The 17,105-nt window shown below is 32.7% G+C and overlaps 1 protein-coding gene across 1 annotated transcript in view; it reads right to left on the reverse strand.

Moving 5' to 3' along the window:
• Positions 1–5,644, reverse strand: part of DNAH14 (dynein axonemal heavy chain 14) — a 347,573-nt gene extending 341,929 nt beyond the window's left edge. Inside the window, exon 1 of the mRNA XM_074264888.1 lies at positions 3,301–5,644. The gene's annotated coding sequence lies outside the window, so the exon portion shown is untranslated. The remainder of the gene's footprint in view (positions 1–3,300) is intronic.
• Between the last annotated feature and the right edge of the window lie 11,461 nt (positions 5,645–17,105).

Genomic DNA, 17,105 nt, shown 5'->3' on the forward strand with positions numbered 1-17,105 from the left:
GGGTATGCACAATTTGATAACCCTTTGGCATAATTCCAAATTTGTATGACTTATGGTACTAAGATATCTGCTTTATTATGGTGGTCTAGAACAGAATCCTTAATATCTCCAAGATATCCTTGTATATATTTGAGCATCATCAATGTAAAGGGATTACTGAAGGGAGAAAATACAAAGAAAATATAAAGAAATAAGAGCTAAGAGCAGAGCTATGAGGGCAGAACTTGGGAATGGCCTCAGGCAGGGCATAGGAGAAGAAAAGAGCTATGAAGGTTCAGAACTTGATTAACTGCTTGGAATATTTTAGTTTTGAACAATAAAAGCAATAACTGACAAATGATAAAAACAGCTATAGGTAGCTCAGCTGCAAAGTCCTGGCCTCTCCTAGACCCAGGAAGTTTCTAATTAATGAGTATCAATAAGGTATGAAAAAAGAGAGTATAGTTACATATAATGGAAATCAAAAAGCAACCGTAGCTCTGCTTATTGTTTGAGAGAAAAGTTAGTTGCAAAGGTTCCAGAATATCAAGAAAAAACAATTGACTCTGAATTTTTAAAAGGTGAAAAAAAAGTTTTTCTCAAATAAACTTATAGTTATTCCTGGGGGGAAAAAATCCAGAGTGAAATAGTAAATGGTTGCCCTGTGAGTACCTATAAAAGTAGAACATTGAACAAGAAAAAAGTCATAGCAAAATAACATTTCCCTTGGGAAAAGCTAAATGGTTACTAGATCAAGGAAACCTATATTCATGGAGTGGTATGATTTTAATAAGGCATTTGATTAAAATGTTTTAATCTACTCATATGGACAAGATAGAAAACTGAGCTGTATGAGAATTAAATTTTGTTAGATTGATAGCTGATTAAACAATAATTTCCAAGAAGTATTGATTAATGATTCAACATAAACCTAAGCCTCTGATGATATATCTTTCAGCTCTTTGTTGGTATTTTTTTTCCAATAGTGTGGATGAGAATATAAAGACCATACAAACCCAGGAGAGTCAGTTAACAGAATGAGTGAAGGAATCAGGGCGCAAAATTAGCTCACAAGGAACAAATCTTTGTCTAATAACTATTAAATCTAAAACAAGATAAAATCTAATAGGGATAAATATAAAGTACTGCAAAAAGTTTCAAAAAATCAATAGCTTACATGTAGAATTAGAATAGGAGAAATCTTCACTTAAAATACCTAGAGTTTACTGGATCATAAAATCAATAAGACTCAACAGTGAGATGCAGAAGCTTAAAAAAAAAAGCTAATGAAATCTCAAGCTACCTTGAAAAGAATTGCAGACTTCGGAGTAATAATCTCAATTAATGGCTTTTACTTTGTAAACTATAAATATTTCAATGGATCTGAAATCTCATATATGTATATAACTCATCCAATATGGCAAACATCAACCAATATATAACTTTTCTACCTTTCAGTGATCCTTGTCTATGCCTTCTTAAAACTTTATGGATCAATGATGTCAAATTCAAAGAGAAATGGAGGCCATTAATATGTGTACATAAAAATCTTGATGGACTGTATGATGCCTTACACTACTATTATAAGTATTATATATGATTATAAAAATACTATTATCAATGTTTTATTGTATTTTTATTTATTTTGCTAAATACTTCCCCATTCATTACATTTTAATTTGGTTCAGGCTGCACTCACTGTAGACTATGTGTCGGATACCTCTGTTGTCAAGCCAACATGCTACATACAAGTCTTATTTTTATAACATTCCACAGGTTCCATAGTAGGCATCCAACTGGGCATCTGTTATCTCCCTTTAGGGACACTCTAGTTCCAGCACAAACTAACTGTTCCCCAAACTCCTGCACTGCCCAAATTCAGAATACATCCCCTTCAGTCCTTATTTCTTTTAACTCCTTAACTTACTTCAAGGTTAAGTTTATACGTAATATCCCAAGAGAAAGAAGCCTTTTCTGACTTTGTTTAAATTAGTTCACTCTCTCTCAACTTCTCATATATACGTATATGAACACATCAGGTATATGCTCATATGTGTCATGTATGGAAGTTACATATGCATATATATGAGTTTGAATATAACATTTGAAAACCAATAAACTATAGGCAGACATTTTAATAAACATCACAAACTATTACCAGTAAAGTCTGTTGATATCCATCTATATCTATGCCTAGAACTAGATCTTGACAGACATTCCAGAGACAGTTAAGTAGGGAGAAAAATAGAAATGGGTAGATGATATGATTGATGTAGGACTTAAAAACCCTCAGGAATCCTTGGATTCCCCGAGTCATAAGACTGAGACAGGACTTCAAAACTTGCAGGAATCATTGGATTCCCTGACACATGAAGTAATGGACAATAGATTGGTTTTCAACTATTTCTAGGACTTATGGACATGTATAATTCCTCATGTTGATTCATGTTATTTGTTATATCACTAGTAGCCTGTAATATATTACTATTTGTGTAATATGTCCCATGATGATGGATTTATATATACTTGTTTCAAGTCTACTTCTCCAGAGTTCAGCCCTCTACAGGTAGAGATACTGAATTAGATTAGATAGGTAGGTAGCTATATTGATAAATGGATAGAAAGATAGGTAAGTAGATAAATAGAGGTGGATTAAATTAGGTAGGTAGATTGAATGGACTGATAGATAAATGACAGATAGATTTAGAGCTAGGGACATAGAGAGATGGATTGAGTTGGATGACTACTGTTCAAATATTGACTCAGACTTGGTAGCTAGACAACCCCTGGGCAAGTCAGTATCTGCCTCAATTTCCTCATCTGTAAAATGGAAAATAATGGCACTTACCTCTCAAAGTTGTTGTAAAGATAAAATGAGATATTTATGTATTCTGCAAACCTTAAAGTTTTCTATGATGTATATATAATATACACCATACATATATGTATATGTAAAATATCATACATATGTGTATATGTATATTATGTGTATATATGTATACATATATGCACATATATATATACAATATACAAATATAAAATAAGTATAAATATACACATGCTAGAGACTATTATTATCCATTCCTGTTTACATAATGTTTCTCCCTACTAAAATCAAGTTTCTTAAGAACAGGGACTATATATTTTTCCTTTTTTTTTGAATCTAACACTTATCCCTTATCCTCTTTATTTTTCAAAGGGAGTGGGGAGAACTTGTGATTTCATGTCATAGAAAATTTGTCTTAAAGGAAAATTTTTTCTTCCATTGCAGATGGACCACAACCCCATGAATTTCAGTCTTAGAGAAATTAAATCACTTACCCAGCATCACAAAGCCACGATGGTCGAGAAACAGTGGTTTAAAGTAATGGATTAAATGGAAGCCAGCACTTTGCAAACCAGGTCTAGAACTGATGATTTGCCTTCCACATGACTGTATTGCCAATTACTTTTCCTGCTCTAGAAAGCCGTAGTTGAGCTCCTCTTTCCCTCCCCAAGGAGCACTATTCCTAGCCCCTCACCAGATAATTCGCCTGCTTCACGAATCACAATTCTAATACTTTGACTTCTGAACCAATCAAGGTTAAAGCAATGAGAAATTAGCGAAGTCGACCTTCGTTTAATCTTGGTCCCCAAGCCCAGCCAACAGCCAGAGTTGAAAGCCCTCTCTGGAGACTACAACCCACAACAAAGACCCTTCCCAGGCGACCCGACCCTTGGAACGTGTGGGGGAGGGGCGTGATGAGGTGACATCACGTCCTGTGAGAAGTAGCCTCAACTGGGTATGCTGGAGCACATGGCAGGACGTTTCAGGCTTTTAGAGTACCAAAATTCATTTGTATACAGCCTTAAAAGTGCGAAACGGGAATGGAAACAACCAATTTTGACACCCAGGGAGAGAAACAAAGTTTCACATTAAGGAGGTGACTTGCTCAAGATTATGGTAAAGTGGAACTTCAAATCCATGTTCTTCATCCCCAAATTGATTCATGCGGGTGAGAGGAAAAATTCCAGTTGAAGCGAGAAAAACCTGGCTCCTGACTACTCTTAAATTGGTAGCAGCTAAGAATAGAACAGATTTTTCCTTTTTATTTCAGTCCTAATGTGGATCTTGAGGAGGGAAAAGACAGCCAGCTGTCTCAAGTGGCTCAAGAACTACTTGGTGTCAGGAAAACCAGAATTTGAATTTTGCTTCAAACACTTATTAGCAATGTGATCTAAGCACTTTCCAGACTTAGTTTCTTGGTCTGTAAAATGGAAACGATAATAATAATTACTGTCTCAGGATTATTGTATCACTAGCTGTGTCATCTTGGCAAGTCACTTAATGTTTCTAAACCTTAATTCCCACCTCTATAAAATGAGAATAATATAAATACCTACCTTCACAACAGCGTTGTTATCAAAAGCAAATAAGAAATGTGTAAAAGCACCCTGTAAACCTTAAAAAGTTATGTAAATGTTAGTTATCTGATGAATTCTTTTTTGTCAATATGGGACATGCCCTTCAAAGATACAATCAATAAAAATCAAGAAGCATTTATTAAATGGTGGTTTTGTGCCAGTTGCCATACTAAATATTGGAGACGCAAAAAAAGGCAAAAATGGCCCCTCCCCTCAAGATATTTACAATCTAATGAAGAAGACAATGTGAAAATAGGAATATATGTGATATATATTTGTATATATACATACATACTTCTCTTCTACATTTTTGTTTCCTAGTATTCCCACACAACCAACAAATGTAATGTGGGCATGTAGCAGTAAAAAGCGGACTTACATACCTGCTTAAGAAAACATAAAATGACTATGCTAGGGCATGTGGGAGAATTGGTACACAAATGCACTGTTGGTAGAGCTGTGAACTAGTCCAATTATTCTGGTAAATAATTTGAAACCATTCCCAAAGGACAATAAAACTGTGCATATCCCTTGACCCAGAAACAATGCTGCTAGGTATATACCCCAAGGAGAACAAAGAAAAAGGAAAATGACATAGAGAAAAAAAAATATTTATAGCAGCACTTCTTGTGATTTCAAAGAACTAGAAATTGAGAGGAAGGCCATCATTTGGTTAATAACTGAAGAAGTTACGGTATCTGAATGTGATGGAATACCACTGTGCTACTAGAAATTATGAAATGGATGGTTTCAGGAAAATCTGGGAAGATTTACATAAACTGATGCAAAGTTCAATGAGCAGAACTAGGAGAACTACGTACAAAATAACAGCAATATTGATAATAATCAACTGTGAAAAACTTAGCAACTCTGAACAATACAATGATCCTTCACAGCTCCATAATGAAAAATGTTATACCTGCAAATAGTGAACTGATAGACTCAGAATGTAAATTGAATCACATTTTTTATTTCCCTTGCTTAAAAAAGAAAAACAATACAGCTAGCATGGAAATATATATGATTTCATATGTGTAATAGGTAATTTATTTTTAACCTTCTCAATGGGAGGAGAAATGGTAGAATAAGAAAGAATTTGGAACTCAAAATAAAAACTTCATTCACAGTGTCTAGAAGTCCTATCCACTCTATGTATTCCATATGTATACTGTTCAGTATCATTGTATTTCAAGTATGAGCCCCTTCTCCCCACAGACCTTTTATATTTGCAGGAAGGAACATCTAACCTGGATCAAGGGAATACTTTGTACCAACCACTTTAAGCAAGTCCATTCTCTCCAGAGAAAAGTTAACTATCTCTTCTCAGGTTTGAGGGACTGTTTTTTTTTTTTTAAAACAACTGTCCTGGCTATACTTTCTCAGCAAATAGCCACTTAAAAGTTAATATCAACTGTTCAATCAGTAATGGAGAAACACTCACGAGGTCTTGTGAATGATGATATTAAGAAATATCAGAGTCTTAGCATGATCCTATCATATAACTCTTAAGTAAAGTAGTCCCCTTTTGGGGACTTAGACAAGTACAAGTGGAAATTGGAAAAGTGAGTTCAAAAAGGATGAAGAAAAGAGATTTGAGGACAGAAAAAATAATTATGAGTTGGTTGCAATCTAAAGTAGGTTAAAGATATATAAGCAGAGAGAAGGAAATCTAAAAGATGCTGTACTGGTAAAATCAAGATTTAACTGATTGGAATATTCAAGAGTTTCAATCAGTAGCAAGATTATAGATATAAAATATTAATAAAAAGAGAGTTAAATGTGGCAGTATAATGTGACTGATAAGAATTCTAAGGAAAAAAGGAAGCTTAATCAAATAATCAAGTAGGTCCTTCCATTTTTCAAGTACCTACTGTGCTAGGTCACCTAGAATATTACATAAGAAAAAAGATGTAGTTATTAAAAGACTAGATATTATTTAGTATCACAAAAATTAAATTATCTTGGTCAAGCCATAATTAAAGAAAATTTTTCTAAAGATCCATTTATATAGCAACAAAATAGTACAATATTTTTGTTCACGAATTATAATTTTAAAAGGTATACTCAAAAAACAAAAACAAAAATCTGTAAAAGGCATACCCAGATTGGGTGTAAACATCAACATGAGCATCCATAGTTATTTTGTCACCTATAGAGAAAATATGGTCCTATATGCAGTATTTTAAATGATGTTATCTAAAGAAAAGATACAATCTCTGCATTTATTGTTGTATTTTAAGTCGTACTATGACTAATAAAATTCTGGGGAAAAATGAAATTTAAAAATTCTTTTAAAATGTTCTAAATATATACTCAAACATTGTAACAAGAATCAGGGGTGTTATTCATTAGGAAAAAAAATAGGACTATTAATAATCACTGATCTTAGACAAAGTCAAACTGAAGGATTCAATCAAGAAAGAAATCTACAAGATGTCAGCCATATTGTTTTAGATGCATGTCTAATACATGTATATGCAAATGTGCATATATATATATATAAATATGTGGGTATGCATGTAGGAGTATATATGTATGTTTATATATGCATCTGGATATGAATACATACGTATGTGTGAATATACCTGTGCTTAACTGTAGCTTGGGAGAGATTGAGGCGATAAAAGAGAGAAAAAAAGAATAAAATAAAAATACACAGCGAACAAAGAAATAATCTACAAGGAAGCAAAATAAAGAAAATAAAGATGGATAGTCATGAACATATAATATCCACTATTATTATTTAGACTTTCTTGAAATGGAAATTTATTGTTACATATTTTAAGTCTTCCCTGATGTTCTGCTGAGCACATGACAATATTTTGTTTTATTTTTATTTTCCTTTTATGTCTTTCTTTTTCTATCTTTTCCTTATCTTTGCATTTAGTTTTAAAGAAATAAAGAAAAAAAGAAACAAAAAAATTAATGTTCTAAATATAACATGAATCCCAATAGAGTTAAAAACTGGGATGAATATTTAGGAACCCAAACCAGACAACACAGCATCAGTTTTAAAAAAGATTGACACAAGTAAAAGAGAAAAAGATATGGAAATTGGCTATAAAATGATCAAGTTAGGAAGATGGACTTTTAGAAAAAAAAAAGCCAACATTATTCTGAGACCTATTAAAATTTTTTGACATTTAAAGACTTAAAAAGTAACCCACACACTGAACATGGCATTAAATCATTATGAGAATGATATATTCAATTCTGATTATCATGATTTTAAACTGATATAGGGAAATGGATGAAAGTACAGACGAAAGTAATAGAAATCATTAAAAATAAAAATGGCCTATGAAGAAAAATTAAAGGGATTAAAAAGTTTTTAAGTGAGATGCATGTCAAGAAAGATGATATTTTGAGTAAAAAAAAAAAATCCTGGACTGGGAATTAGGAGACCTGGACTCTAGTTTAGAGTTTGTCACTAATTAGCTATGTTATATGACTAGGGAAATCTTTCACTTCTCTAGATTTCATGTTCTTATTTTAACAAATTTATAAATTAGTCTAGAACCATTCTAATTCTAATGTTATATGATTCTAGCCTCTTCTGATACCCAAAGAAAATGGAGCAGAAGGGGGAAAGCTTATTTATATTAAACCAGGAGAGATTTCCATAGGATGGAGGAAATAAATTTGCTTGTTTTGATTTGATTGTTAGAATGATAAAACACTGCAATGGTCTACACAGTCCTCCTTAATCCTCCTTAATCTTTATGATTTCTTTTCTCTGAGACTACTCACTTTTCTTTGGGCATTGGAAGGGGCTTGGAATCATGTAACATTAGAATTAGAAGAGTTCCAGATAAATTTATTGATCTATTAGAATAAGAACATGAAATCTAAAGAGCTGAAATGATTTCCTCAGTCATACAACATAGCTAATTAGTGGCAAAATCTAAACTATATTTTGTATATATCCTGTTTATACACAGTTCTTTGTATATTATCTTCACTATTAGATTCTTTGACAACAGGGATCGTTTTTCTTCCCTTTTTATCTCTAGAATTTAGTACAGGATTAGTATATAGTAGGCACTTAAAATTACTTAAATTACTTTAAATTACTGAGTGATGTTGTGAAGTTGAGTATCATCTTTCCTGGAAGGCATAGGCGTTCATTTTTCTTAATGCAAGTGCCCAGAGGAGATCATCTCTCTTGAGTTATTTCCAATTCTATGAACCCAGAGTGATGGAAAATCCCCTTAAGTATAATTACTATCCATGTCATCTCTGCTATGTTTGGAAGAGACTCTGAAACACAGGGCAAGAGAGTGACTCCTTTGCAATATTTTGCTTTTGGTTTCTACATTTTTGATGCATTACAGAAACCATAGTAAATGTATACATGGTAGCTGCTGAAATACATCTAGCCACTATTTTTAAAGGAGGCAAATAATGGTACAATCCAAATGAAATTCAAAGAAGCCAAATTAGAATGTAACCTTCTAAAGGAAAAAACAAACAAAAAACAAACAAAAAAACCCCATAGCTATAGCTATTTGTTTTATGTGATACCCAATGCAGCACCTTGGACACTTGGGAAACTGGTTAAACAAACTTGCTGTTAATAAAGAAAAAACAACCAAGAAAACTAGAAGAAGCTGAAATTTCATAATCAAAATATTTCAAATTATAACAGATGAAACTCCAAGAGGATTAGTCATACTGAATACTGAACTAAGTCACTTTAGCTCTCTGGGCCTCCATTTCTTTACTGGTAAAATGAGACAGTTGGACAAGATGATATCTAAGGTCTCTTCCAAAATCAAATCCTATGATTGGAATAACTATATTTATGTTCTATGAACTCCTAGTGGAAGATAGCTAGCCAACAATTCATTATGTAATTTTAATCTCATCTTAATTGCTTTAGAATGTTATGCATCATTTAAAACATTTTAATTAGTAATTAGTAATATACTATTTTGCTGAACATTTAGACAATGACTGAGGACTAATTAATAAGACTTTCAATGCTTAAAAAAAGTTTTCATTACTACCATTCTATTTTCTTTTTTCTTATTTATTTGTTTATTTTTATTATTAAAGCTTTTTATTTTCAAAACATATGGATAGATAACTTTCAACATTCATATTTGCAAAATTTGTATCCAAATTTCTTCCCTTCCCCACCCCTGTACTCCCTCTCCTAGATGACAAATAATCCAATATATGTTAACCATGTGCAATTCTTCCATATGTATTTCCACAATTGTCATGATGCACAAGAAAAATCAGATCAAAAAGGAAAAAAAATGAGAAAAAAGAAAATGCAAGCAAACAACAATAAAAAAGAATGAAAATTCTATGTTGTAATCCACGTTCAATTTCCACAATCCTCTAACTGGGTACAGATGACTTTCTTCATCATAAAACCACTGGAATTGGTCTGAATCATCTCATTGTTGAAAATAGCCACATCCATCAGTATTGATCATTGTATAATCTTGTTGCCACGTACAATGTTCTTGTGGTTCTATTCACTTCATTTAGCGTCAGTTCATGTAAGTCTCGCCAGGCTTCTCTGAAATCATCCTGCTCATCATTCTTAAAGAACAATAATATTCCATAACATCCATATACCCATAACTTATTCATCCATTCACCCACTGATGGGCATTCATTCAGTTTCCAGTTTCTTTCAACTACAAAAAAGCGCTGCTACAAATATTTTTGCACATGTGGCTCCTTTCCCCTTTTTTATGATCTCTTCGGGATACAGGTCCAGGAGAGACACTGCTGGATCAAAGGGTATGCACAGTTTTATCGCCGTTACTACCATTCTGTTTTCAAAAAGATGGGATTGAATACATAAGCAAATAATTAAATGCTAAAGGTAAAAGCAATTGTAATGAGCAATTTAGTTATAGATCAGTAAAAGTCAAGATTAGCTCTTAAAGCAAGGAAATGTGTTGAATTTAACATCAGAAGGTATACTTGTATGCTTGTATTAAATAGAACAAGCAAATAATACATAACAAATAATTTACTTAAGAATTCCTAGATGAAATATTATGGATTTTAATTCTGAGAAAATTTAAATGAGAAATATGGGGAAAAAACCCTAAAAGTTATAATATATTTACCTAGATTATAGTGAAACATTTCCAAGATCATTGAAATACAGACATGGAGCTGAAAGGGACCTTAGAAGTTATCTTATCCCACCTCTTCCTTTCACAGATGAGGAAAATTAGACACAAGAAGATAATTATCTTATTATACTTTTTTGTATTTCATTTATTTTATATACTTATATCTGTTCTTCTAACTTCCCCAACCCCACCATTAATCAATAAGAAAAAATATTTTTAAAGTACTAGTAAGAAATATATATACTAGCAAAGCAAATCCCCACGTTGGTCATATCCAAAAACATGTACAACATTCTGTTGAGTCAATCATCTCTCTGGTAAAAGGTAGGGGCCATGTTTTGTCTTTAGTCTTCTGGCATTATAGTTTATCATTGCATTGATCAGAATTCTAAAGTGATTCAAAGGTGTTTTTTTTTTAAATGATATTGTTGTCCTTGTATAAATCATTCTTCTAACTCTGCTTACTTTACTCTATACCAGTTTATTAAGCTCTTCCTGGCTTTCCCTGAAACCACCTCATTTGTCATTTCTTATTTTGTGAGGACTTTCCATTACATTTAAATACTATGTTTAGTTCAGCTATTTAATATATGAAGACTCCCTTAGTTTTTAGATTTTGAGTATTATGAAAAGCTTTGCTATAAATATTTTGTACACATGGATCCTTTTCCTCTTTCTTTCAATTCTTCGAAATGTAAGCCTAATAGTGTATTACTAGGTCAATAGGTAAGGACAATGTAGTGATTTCTGAGTCTTGTTCCAAATTGTGTAGCAGTGAGACTAGGCCAGTGAATTCATAGCTATAACAACTATACCTATTTTCTTGGAGCCACAGAATTTGTCATTTTTCTTTTTTGTCTTCTTGGAAAATTTGAGGACAATGAAATGAAACCTCAGAGAATCTTCAGTTTGTATTTTTTAAATTACAAATTATTTGGAATAATTTTCTTTCTTTGAAAACTTCCCTTTCAGTGAATGTAAATTGTTAGCACTTCTGTCTATCTACCCAGGTTACTTATACCTTTGGAATCTAATACTTAATGTGCAACAAGAAAATGGGATTTACACACATATATTGTATCTAGGTTATATTGTAAAACATGTAAAATGTATGGGATTGCCTGTCATCAAGGGGAGGGAGTAGAGGGAGAGAGGGGATAATTTGGAAAAAATGAATACAAGGGATTATGTTATAAAAAAAAATTACTCATGCATATATACTGTCAAAAATTTATAAATAAAATTAAAAAAAAAGAAAACTTCCCTTTCAAAGTATTTAACCATTTATCTTTGGGAAATGGCTCCTAGTCTTATAGAGTTTTACACACACACACACACACACACACACACACACACACACACACACATGTTTCCTCATCATGTTTCCTTTCTCATTTTAATTATATTAGTTTTGTTTTATTTTTGCAAAACTATTTTATCTTCCATAATCATCTCTCTTATTCTTGTTTGATCATGAACTCTTCTGTATCCTATAAAATATAGGTAATTGCTTTCTTGTTCCTCTAATTTATTTATGATGTCCTCTTTTATGTCTAAGCTATGTATCTACCTGGAGTTTATCTTGGTATATGTTATGAGATGTTTGTCTCTACTTAATTTCTGCCAGAGAGCTTTCCAGGTTTTCTAGAAATTTTTGTCAGTGAGTCCTTATTTCAGTAACTGGAGTCTTTGGGTTTATCAAATACTGTACTACTGTGCTTATTTGCTTTCTGATCTGCTCCACTGACTGACCTCTCAATTTCTTAACCAATATGAAATTTAATGATTACTGTTTTGTAATGAAGTTTTATACTGGTAAAGAAATAGAACGGTAAATCATTGAAACAGATTAGGGGTAGAATACACAGCAAATACATAAAAAAATACATAAGCAAAGTAGCATAGTGTTTGATAAGCCCAAATCCCCCAGTGAAAAAAATTCCTGGAGTCTGGAGTTCATTAACTTGTTTAATTATTAAACTAGCAGAAAATTGACTAATAACGGCTTATTGAACATTATGTGTGGTCGTCTTTACATTTTCCATCTTCTAGTTATCTCCTAAAGAAAAGGAAATTCTAATTTCCTTACTCATTAAGGCAAAGTTGTTTCAGGATATGCAGGAAAGAAAGAAGAAAGGTAAAGAAGAATGATAGGAAGGATGGAAAGGAAGAGGGAAAAAGAGCCAAAATTAAGCTTAACTTTTTTCCCAATATCTACTCAAAAGTACCTAGGTTGAAAAAGACTGCTATATTTTAATGTATTTCAAAAAAAGTTCATTTGAATTATAAATGTCATATATATTTAATATTAAAATTGATTAAAACTATATAGAATCTCTATTATGAACTCAAACAAGATTTATACCTTCTGCTGGATTATTTGTCATGTATATTTCCATATTATATAATAATAAAAATAAATTTAAAACTCGGGTATTATTTTATCTAAACACCCAGATTGCTAGAAACTTTAAAGTCAGAGAGAAGTCTGTTCAGAACTGTTAATCCAAGCTTGATTTATCCTCATTTGGATTCTCCAAAGATTTAATTGGTGACTAATCTTTGATTTGTTCATTTGAAATGAATAAATACAGATAAAAATGGATTCTTCTGACAAGTTTGTATTAATCAGGGCTGACTGATCTGAAAACAAATGTTGCACTAAGGAATGGAATTTTACATTGGGTGTGTTATCAAATATCAGTGTCGACTGTGCACATTAGATTAGTTTACTTTTCAATTAAAGCCATAAGAATTTACAAAAGATTCTCTTGGTTTTAAAGGTAATGAGAACTAATCTCTATCAACCTTAAAGAACCCTATTAGGTCTAACTTTATTATTGTTGCTTTTCATTTCAAGTTAATCTGTATGAACTCTTAGTAATTTGCCTCCTTTTCATTTTGGGATTTTTAAAAATGTATTTCTTTTGATCCTGGGTCTCTCTATCTTGTCTAGACATAAAGTGAAGCTGACATTCACAAGCTCAATATGACTGCTGACTGGCATAATGCTCTATCTCTGACTTGAGCAGAAAATGCTATAAGGTAGTCTTCTGCTGTTGGAGCCAGTCTTTGTGAGGATACCCAACAGCTTTAGCCTTATTGCTGCTCAGAACACCTGAATTCAAGAGATCTAGTCTTGTTAGTAGCAGGTGTATAAATATACATATATATATATATGTATATATATACATACACACATACATACATACATATATACATGCATATATACATATATACATATATACATATATGTAATATATACATATCTGTATATATATATACATATATATACACACATATATTTATATAATATACCCACCCCTGTAGACTAATGTATATGAAAACATATAATAAAATGGTAGAACTATTTTTATTTTTCATTTTTCAACTTTTCATTTTTTTTCAAGTTCCTCTACTGAAATTTAAAGTTTTTTATAGTCATGCTCAGTTTGTCCATAATCATGCTAATTTTTATCTCTGAGACTTAGCCTTCCCTATTTCTTTTGAATGTATCATAATTCCCCCAAATCACTCAGGATCTAAATCTGAGATTGACCTTTGACACTTTCTTTTCTCCCTTTTACTGCATATAGTCACTTACTAAGTCCTGGAAAGTCTACTTCTGTGATAGCTTTAGTCTATATTGTCCTTTCCACTCTTGCTTCCACTACTGGTTTATCATATGTGTCATTTTAGGCTCTGACAACAAATTCTGAGCTGTTCTTTTTTTCTCTGATTCTAACAGACTGTTTTAATCAAACAGCTGCTCCTGAAGAAAAGGTACTGGAGAGTTACCAAATGAAACTGTTCCTGGGTCCAGTGAGGGTCACGTGGTTTCCCAAGAGGTGCATACACACACAAAAATTCCAGTTTTCTTTTGAAAAGAAACCTTGGTACTCTTCAAAAACAAAGAATGAACAACAACAATAAGGAGGAGAGACGGAGGACAGTCAAGTCCTTGCTTTCTTCAACCAGAAAGGAAGAGAGGGATGACAGACAGAGAGCAAGCTTGAGGGAGCTAGAAGGGATAGTGGATAAAATATTGAGCCTGAAGTGAGGAAGATCCAAGTTCAAATCCAGCCTGAGAAACTTGTTAGCTGTGTGTGACCCTGGATAAATCACTTAATCCTATTGGCTCAGTTTCCTCATTTGTAAAATGAGCTGGAGAAAGACATGGCAAACCATCCTAGTATCTTTCCCATGGAAAGCTTAAATGGGGTCATGAAGAGTCAGACAAAACTTGAACAAATGAACAACAATCACCACAATGCTCTGTACAAGTGGGCATTCCTTTTCTTGGGTCACATGAAGTCTGGGGAAGGATATGAATTACTTCTCAAAATAATGTAGATTTTTTAAAATTCATAACTAAAAGAACTACTAAATTTCAGTTGGAGGTCCATACAAATAAAGGCATGATCTTTTTTCCTATCCACGTTCATAGGCCCTCTAAAAATCTATTCATACACCCTTTTGAAGTCTGGGGAGCCCAAGATAAGAATCCATGTTCTAAGATTATAAACTACAGACTTGGTAGGAAGAATTTTAGTACTGGGGACTGTGCTCCAGGGAAAACACACATTCATCTATCAAAAGAAGAGTAGGTATAATAGTCAATAGAATACTGGGCCTAGAAATTGTCCCTCAAGAAGCTCTTTCATTTTAGGAAGATCTGAGTTCAAATATGGCTTCCGACTCTTAATAGCTTTTTGATCCTGGGCAAATTGCTTAACCTCTGTCTGCCAGTTTTCTCAACTATAAAATGGGGGAGATAATAACATCTACCTAGCAAAGTTGTTGAGAAGATGCACAGGTTATTGTGAGATACATGTAAAGACCTTAGCACAGTGACTCTTAGGTATTATTATTAATTCTATTCAATTGCTTTCAATTGATTCTACTATTCTCTAATTATTATTATTAAAAAGCTTAACTAGTCATTGTTCAAAGAATTATTTTATTCCCTCTGGTTTTGTACTGTCATTTTGTGGAGGAAAATTCAGAAAATATTGCCCCTATATAATTTCTGCACAGATCATTATTGATTTTTTCTCTTTGGAAAGTAACAAAGACAGCTAGCTGAAACTCTTGGGTGACTTATAAGTAACTCTCAGCAGGCTGACCTTGACAAAAGTTAAATGAAAAGCTGGTGATCTCAGTCATCTCCTTGAAGCTGGCTTACATGAGGGGAAGGAAAAAGAGTTCTACACTTATTTCTCTTTCTTGCCATAGTCCTTTTTTATCCTATGCCTAGAACTATAAGTCTTTTGAGACTGAAATTCATTAGTTAGTCATCAGGACAAGGATAACTTCTTAGCCAGGTAATAAGCACATTTGTTTCAAGTAATAAGCCTCTAAGGGGCAGCCAGGTGGCACAGTGAATAGAGAACTGTGAAAATTAATATTGATTTTATATTTGATTTTACTCTGAAAGTGAATTTATTCTGTAAGAATATTCTGTATTCTATGTAACAAATCTAAGCCTCTCATCTATCTGAGTTAAGAAGCTCATGAATTTAAAAGTTTTGGCTCCCTTTCTCTGAAGTTAGATATCAACAGCTTAAGCTTTCCCACAATTATTATTACAGAAAAACTGCATTCTCAATACTCTCATAAAATCTTAGCTCAGCATTTCCAGCAAGTTTGTGTGTTATTCTTGAGAAGCTGAATTGAGTATCCTTGTTCCATCTTTAGCAGTTAAAAAGCATCTTTAGCACCCACAAGAGCCAGTGGGTCCCTATAATGGATTTCAGGATATAACTGGAACTCATAAATTCACAAAAGCATTCTTTAAAAGTGTCCTTTATCTCACAGACATGCAACAACCAGTTTCTTTGATATAACCAATCATGATCCGTTACCCCTATGATTCAGATTGTCGATTAAGTGATTATTTGTTCTGTTCTTTCTTTGTTCTGTGTTTATAAAAATGAGTTGCACTTCAAATCTGAGTCTTTGGACAGAGGCAATACCATTGACCTATCCTTTATTAATAGGTTTGCTTATCTATTAATAAAGTTCTATATACTTGGAAAATTGATTCAGTTGACTTTTTTGTTAAATTTCCCATGTGACAGTGTCAAGTCTGGAGTAGGAAGACTCATATTCCCAAGTTTAAATCTGACCTTGAACAATTACTATCTGTGTGACGCTGGGCAAATTACTTAACCTTGTTTGCCTCAGTTTTCTCCCCAGTAAAATGAGCTGAAGAAGAAAAAGGCAAACCACTTCTTATCTTTGCCAAAAAAAATCCCAGATGAGATCATGGAGAGTAGAAAACATTGAAATGATTCAACAATAAGCCTCTAAACTCTCTCTAGAGATAAAGATGCTATTCAGTGCTAAACTACCTGATTTTCCTTTTCCTGAACTAAAGACATTGTTAATCACCTCATCCTCCAAGATACCAATTTTCTTTGTCTTCCATTATACTATTATCTCTTATTTCTCTTGCTGCCTATGTGAATATTCCTCCTCAGTTTTTTTCTTTTTGGGGGGATCGCATTAACTTTCCACCCTTTAAGCAGAGATGTCTTCAGAGACTCTTCCCTCTCTACATTGTCTTTCAGTAATCTTATAATCTTTTATAGGTTCAATAACACTTATTGTACTTGT

Source organism: Sminthopsis crassicaudata, chromosome 4, assembly GCF_048593235.1.
Source record: "Sminthopsis crassicaudata isolate SCR6 chromosome 4, ASM4859323v1, whole genome shotgun sequence".
In the NCBI taxonomy this organism is placed as follows: Eukaryota; Metazoa; Chordata; class Mammalia; order Dasyuromorphia; family Dasyuridae; genus Sminthopsis; species Sminthopsis crassicaudata.